General features: G+C 34.2%; 1 long non-coding RNA gene across 1 annotated transcript; it reads left to right on the top strand.

Moving 5' to 3' along the window:
• Window positions 1-547: 547 nt before the first annotated feature.
• LOC127515174 (uncharacterized) lies at window positions 548-2,789 on the top strand. Its single transcript, XR_007930775.1, has 2 exons — window positions 548-1,050; window positions 1,591-2,789. It is a non-coding gene; the product is annotated as an uncharacterized LOC127515174 (long non-coding RNA).
• The last annotated feature ends 7,011 nt before the right edge of the window (window positions 2,790-9,800 follow it).

Below are 9,800 nucleotides of genomic sequence, written 5' to 3' on the forward strand. Positions count from 1 at the left end.
GAAATCTTTATGACACAACAGGTGGTAAAACCACTGACCTTGATTGATTAAATCATATTTGTGACATGCATCTCTTCACAAGAATGAATAATAATCATGGACTTTGAACAGGTGAATGACATGGAATTATTTAGCTGTTTACTTATGAAAGATGTCAAAAAGTCATGATCTGGTACCGTAAATAGGACTACGTATTTTGTTAGTTTGAAGGTCTCAATTAAATGAAAAAAGTTTGTATATAATTAAGTACAAATATCCAAGCTTCTCAATAAGCATGCTATTCAGGTACCGTAATTTGAAAATACCCCCAAATATTAATAAAGTACAATTATTAGGCTAATTATTAGCTATACACCTGTGTATTTTCATCTTTTAAGGTGGTATGTTTTGCTTTTTAAAGGTTTCAGGTTTGCCATCTCAAAATAAATATAACCGCTGCTATTGTTTTGTAGCAAGCAGGTATATAAAGGTTTTTCAGATTTGTCTCTTCCCTGAAACTACAACTCAGCAACATCTTCACTGAATGAATTTGCTAATGACTTTTGCAGAGTGCTAGGAGTGCAACTCTCGCTCATTATCATATCTAATCAGCTAGTGATGAGTGCCATGTGTACTCTACTGATATCTGTTTAGGGAAAACAGATGAAACGTAATTGGTCTCGTCTGTGAAATGACTCATTAAGAAAGCCCGTATGTAGGTCAGCGCTGAATCTGAGCACATGCACGTTTTCACAAATTGGAATCTATGGCGTCTAATGTGAAGTTGCATTTATACCAGTTAAGAAAACTTTGGCTGAGTTGTTTCCCAAAATATAATGTGCAAAGATTGGTGGACTTTAGTATACTGAAGAGTTTTTTATGAAGAGTTCTTTCATTTTGGGTTTTTTTCCCTCCCCATTTCAACTGTTTATATTTGTCAAAATCCAGCTCATGAAAGGAAACCCTTAAGTGCACTGATCAAAGTTTTACACTTTCAGTCTTTTTTTTTTTTTTTTTTTTTTTCCCACAGCCCTCCAAAATGCCACTGCTAAATACAGTTTTGAGTTACAGGTGACTGTATTTGAATTTACATACTATATTTGCCGTAGAAGTACATTGTAAAAATGATTGTAATTTTAATGGTAAAAGACTTAAAAACCCTATGTTAAACCTGTTGGTTAAGTGAAAAACCGATCTAATGGGACTTAAGTTTGTCATGTAACTAAAGTAAAATTGGACAAGTAATCTTACAGTTGGGAAAAAAGTTGACATTTTCCAGAATTGTGACTGCTTTCATAGAAAAAGTTAAAGTTATTTTAAATGTACATAAGGTTTTGTTACATCTTAATGTTTATGGCATTATTTTAGTGTTGTGTGTTTGAGTTTTGTATTTGTGTGTATGAAACTGCACCTTCTAGTTTTTACCTCAGCTTGTGGAAAAGCTACTTGTGATGAACTTTATCATGTTACTTTCTCTTTACCACCTGTCCCTTTAAGGTGATTGACCGCATATTATAAAGGTTAAATTTCTTGTGATTTTCTTGTAATTATGCCATTCTGAATTCAGCCTTTTTCTTTGAAATCATTAAATCTTTCCGCTCATTCATGCAGGCTCAAAATGCCAAGGTATGCTGCTTGGACACGCCCCAGGTTGAGTCTGCTTTGGCTTTGTTTGGAACTCTTCTCTGGAACTTTATCTGATCTCTGACACTGGCACAGCTGGCTTGAGCTGCTTCACTTCAGGATGAAAGACATCCTGGCTGTTAGTGAAGCTGGGGTGGTTAGGATGAGCCCCTCAGGCCTTACCTGGACCAATCTGAATCATCTACACAGGTTATCAACCATCACGGCTGGAACACACGCCTTCAGTTATCACCATTTTGACATGGACACCATTTTCCTCTCATTCACTACTGCAAGTGTTTAATATGTTGTATTAGATGGTGTTTTGGAAATTTCACACCATTTACGTTAACTAAACATTGCAGTTTTGTTTTGGTAAAACTGTGTCCCGCACTTGCTTGCCCTGTGTATTGAGCTTTGTGATCTTAATTGTTCTTGAACAGTGCAGTGTTACGGTTTCTCTCCAGTGTGTATTTTCTTGTGTTTGTTTCTTCATCTCTCTCAGAGATGCAGAAACAACGACTCTTCTCAAAGTGTGAACACTTGTTTGGTTTGACTTCAGTATGGATTTGATTGCTATCTCTCTCAAACTGCAAGAGTGGAGTTTTTGGGTTGCCACTGTGGGGTAATATCTGTTACCCCAGATATTAAGTGGGCTTTTACAGTAGTTTTTACTTTCACATCAATTACATGTCACAGATACTGTCATTAAAGCTTTTAATTGTATTTTAACCAGACTGTTCATTTTGTGTACAGTTGTTTCCACATTGAGGACATGGGGAAAAACCCATCTCCTGTGTGTTGGTCAATATGAGATCAAAGTTGACCCTTATTTTTAATCTTTCAGTGTGCTTTGAGTTGTATCTGTGACTTTTTTTTTTCCAACATGATTTGTTGGTTTAACTTGATGTAACCTGGTTTCCTTAATTGAGTTCATTTAAACAAATGAGTTAGTACAAAAAAAATGTGTTCTCTTTCTTTGTATTAATTTAAGGAACTGAAAATTAAGGCAACCAGGTTACTTTTACTTTTAGTTAAACCAACAAATCATTTAAAGCATTTCGACCTGTTCAATCCTTCCCCTCCAACCACCTTATATTCATCACTTTTCACAGTCCACTGTGTCCCATATTTTTGTCTGTTACACTAAAGTGTCACTTCATAGAATAAAAAAAAAATATTACAAACCATTCAAGTTGTCTTTAATAGCTGCTTTATTCTGCCCCAGTTTTTCTCCACCCCACATGTTGCACAATATGATTTGTGGTCTGTACTATAGTATGTTTTAATCTAAACCTTTTTCCAGTAGAACCATTAGTGCATTGGAAGGGATTCATTCTTAAAGGTTCTTAATGGAACTACAGATTGCAATAAATAACATTTAAGAGGGTGTATGTTTTTATGAGGAACTGGCGGTCATGTTGAGTATTTGCTTAAAATAGCTTTTGCTTTTGCTTCTAGTTTATGTGGATGAAACATAATTCATTGTTCCTGGTTCCTGCACCCTACAGATGCACATTAAACATCAAATTTGTTCTGATTGGCTGTGATTTTTTGGTGTCATGCAGTGTTTTTAGCTTGTAGCGTGAACAGACAGTCTGGCATTGCATTGAATCTGGTTAGGCTTTTCCTAATATATTACATGGGGAGTAATAAAATGAGAATGCACACAATGGGGTTTGTACAATAGGGTACCTTGTCATGGTGTTGCCATTGGCTAAAAATCTAAAGCCTTGAAAGTATTACAACTGGCCACAAGGGGGCAATAAATACATTTAGTATGCATTTTTACACTGACCGTTTGTCATGTGAACAAGCAGACATGTACACCACCACCAGTCTGCTCAGACAAGTATGTTTAAGACATTATAGATCAAAGAAAACTTTTTTGCTTAAATGGCAGCATTCTTGAACTGCATGAACATGAACTGCACAAGTTTGTTAAACCTGATGATCATGTTGTCCAGCGTGATTTAAGCATCATCCAAAGAGCATCTTGAGCTTCACCTGACCATCTGTGCAAAGAGTCACATGATCATGTCACACATTTACTTTTTGCAGTGGTTCTCAACCTTTTTAACTCTAACATTTTCTTTGTAATAACTAGGAGTGGCAATATTTAAAATATTAAGGTAACACTTTACAATAAGTCTCATTTGTTAGCATTAATGTATAAACTATAGAACTATCAATCAGCAAATCATTTGTTACAGTATTTATTAAACTTTGTTAATGTTGGTTAATAAAAATACAATGTACACAGTGCATTAACTAATGTTACCATACAACTTTTGATTTTAATAATGTATTAGTAGATGTTGAAATTAACACTAAGATTAATAAATGCTGTAGAATTATTGTTCATTCTTAGTTCATGTTAACTAAAGTAGGTAACTAATGAAACCTTATTGTAAAGTGTGGCCATATTAATATATAAATAATTAAAATAATTAAATTCCAATAACTGAATGTTCTTCATGGTCTTACATGGTTTTCTAATTTGTGGTTAGATTTTTTTTAATTGCTTTTTTACTCATTCACACACACACACACACACACACACACACACACTGGTTTACGGGGACTCTCCATAGGCGTAATGGTTTTTATAATGTACAAGCTTTATATTCTATCCCCCTACACTACCCCTACCCCTAAACCTACCCATCACAGAAAACTGTCTGCATTTTTTGAATTTCAATTTTGAATTTGAATTTTATGTTTTTTAAGCCATTTGGTTTACTAGGACACAGGAAGTGTCCTCATAAACCATGTTTACGTTGTAATACCCATGTCATTATACACATTTGTGTCTTCATAAACCATGTATACAAGAACACCCTCACACACACTCACACACACACACACACACACACACATATATATATATATACATACATATGGGTGCGATTTGCTGGGGGGATGGGGGGATTCTCCTTCTCTGGTCTAAATATCCCTGCTTCTGCTGAATTATTTTTATCCCTGGTGGGGATAAAGTTTACCCCCCCCCACCCCAACAGTAATCAATGCTACTTCACAGACCATATAAAATATATAAAATAAAGATTTACAATAAATGCACCACGCACATTTAAACAACACTAAATTCGTTCACTTCGATTTTTTTTTCTCATAACAACGGAAAGAACTTACTCCATCATTTTTGGTCATACAGATAACAGTTATGAAATCATTTGAAACTGTAAACAAAACTGTTTTCATTTACATACACTCACAATAACAACAAAACGTTGTGCTTTTGTAAAATAAAGAAAACAAACAGGATGCGCTTTCTGCCGTCTCGGTCTCCTTTCACAAAAATGAACCGAAACTTGGTATATATGTGCCTCAGTCATGATAAGAATTATGTTTATTGAAAGCTTGAAATGTGAAATTTAAATGAACTAATTCAAATCGAAAACAAATATTATCTGATGATGTAATCCATATGAAACCAACAAGAGGTACAGAGGTAACCTACTCAAAACGTAGATGTTTATGCAATGTGTATAGGGGCTTCCCTATGAGGAAAGGACAAGGTATAAGAGGGAAAATCTTGCTCTAATTAAATGTAAATTGCTCTGAATTAAAATGTAAAAATGGATTGAAATATTTCTTTGTCAAAATGTTACGATATTGCTTCATTAAATTCATAATTATTCTATAAATGTTACTTTAACAGCTGCATGAAATACCCACTGTGGTTTGTGATTTATTTTCATGAATAATACTTAAAAAAAAAAAAAAAAAAAAAAGTTTCAAAAACATGCTTTTTTTCAGAAATCGCACCCTGTATATATACATATATATATATGTGTGTGTGTGTGTGTGTGTGTGTGTGTGCATAGATAGATAGATAGATAGATAGATAGAGAGAGAGAGAGAGAGAGAGAGAGAGATAGAAAGAGAGATAGATAGTCTACTAATACTCTAATGAGAGTTAGTTGACATATAGATGCAATGTTACTTATAGTTAGTATAATATCTAAAGTGGAGCATCGAAATAGTTTTGATTAGTCTGAGCACTCTTTGTGAGCTCTAACCCAGCTGCCTTTGTGTGGTTTAACACACAACCATTTGTGCTTCATTCCAGTAAATATTTGCATGTCTTTCTCTGACAGAAGGACGGTGGGCCGTGTAACTGCTCTGTCTTCTCTGATACTAGCTGACAGTAAAACCTAATGGAACGTACATAAACTGCATAATGGCACATGCAGACAAAAACAATTGAGATGGAGACAAGCTGGCCAATGGAGTAGCAGAACAGAAGAATAGTGGTCCTCCTGGTCATCAATGACCCTGTTTATTTCCGTCCAAGCATTTTTTTTTTTTCCTAAGGAAATGAGCGATTGGGATCTCAGATTGGTGCTACTAAACAGCTGGTAATGTTTACACAGGAAATTGGATGGTGATTTTCACTTTCTGTTCCCCCTTTTGCCATATGGAGTGATGCATTATGATAATTCCAGAGATGAATCATAAGTCAGTGCCTCTATGAATTTTATCAAGATGCTCATGCATAAAAATCCATTCTGTTATGATGCAGCCACGGATGTGGTTTCATGTTCATTAGTGTGCTATCTCATATTAAAAACGTGTGAATCTTTATCTGAATTAGACAATAAGTACACCCTATGTCATGTCCAGTGCACATGGTCTTTAACGCTTTATCCGCTCATTTTCTACCACCATCTGTGCCTTATAGTCAATGGCAGCAGAGTGTGCAAAGATCAGATGTGAGATGTTTACAGGTTATATTGAACCAAACTGGGAAATCTCATCTTGAAATGTGGCATGACTCTTCAGGAGACTCGATATGTCACCACAGCAACGGATCATCGTCTGCACAGCCCGATGGGTCAGAGAACATCATATGAACACAGGCCTGACAAAAACATCCAAGGTCAAAGCTCACTGCAGAGGCGTGACAGCATTGATAATTAAATCCACCCACGCTCTTTAATATACCAGAGCATCTTTTGTAGCAGCGAGCTGGATAGTGCTGTTAAACGCATCTCAGTTTTCTAGGCTGTCAAGGTTTTGTTAGTTGTGCCGTGATAGAATAGTGCTATTGAATCCGACAGACCTCAATAGATCAATGATGGAGGTACAAGAATAAAAAACCTTGTGAAATTCTCAGCGAGTTATACAAGATGCCACAAAAGTTACACTAAATGTTGCTAAGAGCCTAAAACCTCTAAGGTTGTGGTTCTCAACCTTTCTGAACAGAGGACCCCACTGTCAAAGACAACATTTGAAGGACCCCAAAGATATTTCTGGTACTTCTGCTTCAAAGAAAAAGCAGCTCATTTTCCAAAAATGTTATTTACAGAAACTATAGGAGTGGCCATAGAAAATAATTTAATTAAATAGTTAAATATTTATACAAATATTCTCAATTATATTTATAATAACAACATTTAATTAAATAATTAAATAAAATAAATAGGAAAAAAGCGGTTTCAATTACTGAATCAGGGTTTACATTTTAGAATTAATAAATCTACATCACTTTTCTTGTCATTTGTGATCACTTTTATTGTGAAAACGCGGACGGAATCGCGGAATCCAGTCATAAAAACGGAATTTAGTTTATAATGCGGGATGTAACGGAATTTGTCAAATTTTTGATGATAGAATTAAAAGCAGATCAGTACACTTATATCAAATCTTGATATAGACTAGTGTCCGTGAATATTAAACCGCAAAAAGACTAGCCTATTTAAATATGAATCCTGAAATGAAGGACGTGGAAGCGCGGTTTTATTTACCTCACACACACGCGCTGAAGCACGTGCGACGCTCGCGGTGTTTTCATCCTCTGTCGCCTCACTATATGAGGAAATGAACGCACGAAACTAAATCTCTAGAGTCACTCTGAAAGTCACTTCATCAGCATTTAACTGCTTCGTTTGAGAAAACTATTGTCATAAACAGAGAAACTCAAAGCTCTCGGCAACCCGTCAAAATAAAAGTTCGATTTAACTTGACAGAAACATATTAGTGTTGTACAGTAGAATTTAGATAAAATAATTTAATAATAAATTATTAAAACTATATTTTTAAGGAATAATCTCAGTTTTTCTTCCGTGTTTTAATTTGAACAGTAAAGCTCTGTTGCGCAGCACATTTGACAAAAACGTTTAATTTCATGATTAAAAGATAAATTAAATGGCATTAATTTGATTGCCGGAATAATTTAAAAATACGCAACAGAATTTCTGAAAAAACAAAACATTTTATAAAAATAAATTTTTTAATTAATAAATTTTGTTGATTTTAAGAATTCAATTAATTAGACATGCTTTTTGATTGTTAAAATGTAACTAAACCATTAAAATGGAATCCAGAAAAGTTAAAACAGAAAACAGAATGTGGAAAAAAATAAAACATAGGCTATATCATAGGGCCCTAAAATTTTTTTTCATTTTTTGTTAAACTTTTAATAAATTGTTTGTAAATTGGATAAGTTTCATTTCAATTAATTAGACATGCTTTTTGATTACTAAAATTTAATTTAACCATTAAAATGCAGTCCAAAAAATAAAACAGAAAAAACAGAACCCAGAAAAATTTAAATGGAAAAAACGGAATTTGGGAAAAAATAAAATGGAATTTGGGAAAAAATAAAATGGATTTCATATAGGGCCCTATACCCATTAAAATATTTTAGAGCTTGACAATAACTGTCAATAACTTGACTCTAACAAATGTGTATTTGTTATAGAAATGTCCATGACTTTTTTTTTTTAAGATTTTACTCATTTCCATGACTTTTCCAGGTCTAGAAATCACACTTTTAAAATTCCTCATATATTCACATTCTCTAAGAATGTGTGAACCCTGGTTTTAAAATAAAAATGACAGGTGTTGAGGGAATTAATTAAAATAAGAAATATGACATCAGCTTACATTTTGCATTTTAGCTTTTAAATATATTTTGTCTTATTTTAAATAATTTTAAGCTGTCTTGAGGCCCCTTAGTGAGCCCCGATGGCCTGGTTAAGATCCACAGGGCACTCAGTAATTTTTTCCACATTGAGAATAGTTTTACATGTAAAGAAATAAATGGCACTTAAAAAACTGTTTAAAATGATGTACAGTCACATGAGTTGAACATACTGATATTCATATCAGTAGCCAAATAAAAGCTGATTTATTCTACATGGGGCAGGTCCACTCATGGGGGCCGCCATGTTGAGATCACATGACCAGCTCACATTTTCTTAGTAACCTCCCTGTTATTAGGCATGTGACTCATGGAAATGAATCAGGTCTCATTGTGAACAGCGCAATGGCATCAATTACTTAAAACTTTTGTGTGATATTACATTCACGCCACTAGGTGTCATCATGACTGCTATCTGTATCATCAGTAAAACAAACAAATATTTAATATAATTATCATTTTAAAAATGAGTGAACCTTTAAATATTGGTTTTGTTTTACACACCTTTTAAAAGTAGGGATGATTCTAGTATTTAGTCTCAGTTGTGAAATGAAAAAAAGAAAACAGGCTTGCATCTGCCATCAAAAAGTGAGAAGAATAGTATACGGTATGTAACAAACATTTTTAAAGTTTATCGATGGCTGGTAAGGAGAGTATTTATTGTGAAATAACCTAAAAGCATGGTTGCTGCCACTGCTGTCAGTAAAAATAATAATTATCGAATCCGAGAATTTTCGGAGAGCTGAGATAAAAGACAGGGGACAGCTGAAGCCTCCCTAAATATGGCCAATCAATGGCCATGTTTGAAAGAGATGTGTCATAATGAGAATGTAAAAAGAGGCTCTGAATTGCTATCATTACAATCAGTATAATTAGAATCCTGCTTTAGCAGGTCCAGCTGGCACAGATGAAGCTATCAGATGTCACTACACATGGCTAAATCTCAAATAATCCTGAATTATAATGAGCTCTCATGGCCATGAAGAGCTATTTGACTGTTCAGTGACTATCTACATTTTACAAAGCCTTATAAATATAACTTACTGTGGTTTCCAGCTGAAATGAACACTATAGTGGCAGTAATACAATTTTAATTCCCTTTCACACTGATTATTGATTAATAAACACTTATTTTCGCACAGTTAGTTGGTTGCACAACATGTTATGACCGCAAAACATTTTTACCATAGTGCATGATTTGTAAATGAATATTTCGACATTTGCAATACATTACTATATCCATATACGT

Source organism: Ctenopharyngodon idella, chromosome 7 (assembly GCF_019924925.1).
Source record: "Ctenopharyngodon idella isolate HZGC_01 chromosome 7, HZGC01, whole genome shotgun sequence".
Lineage (NCBI taxonomy): Eukaryota > Metazoa > Chordata > Actinopteri > Cypriniformes > Xenocyprididae > Ctenopharyngodon > Ctenopharyngodon idella.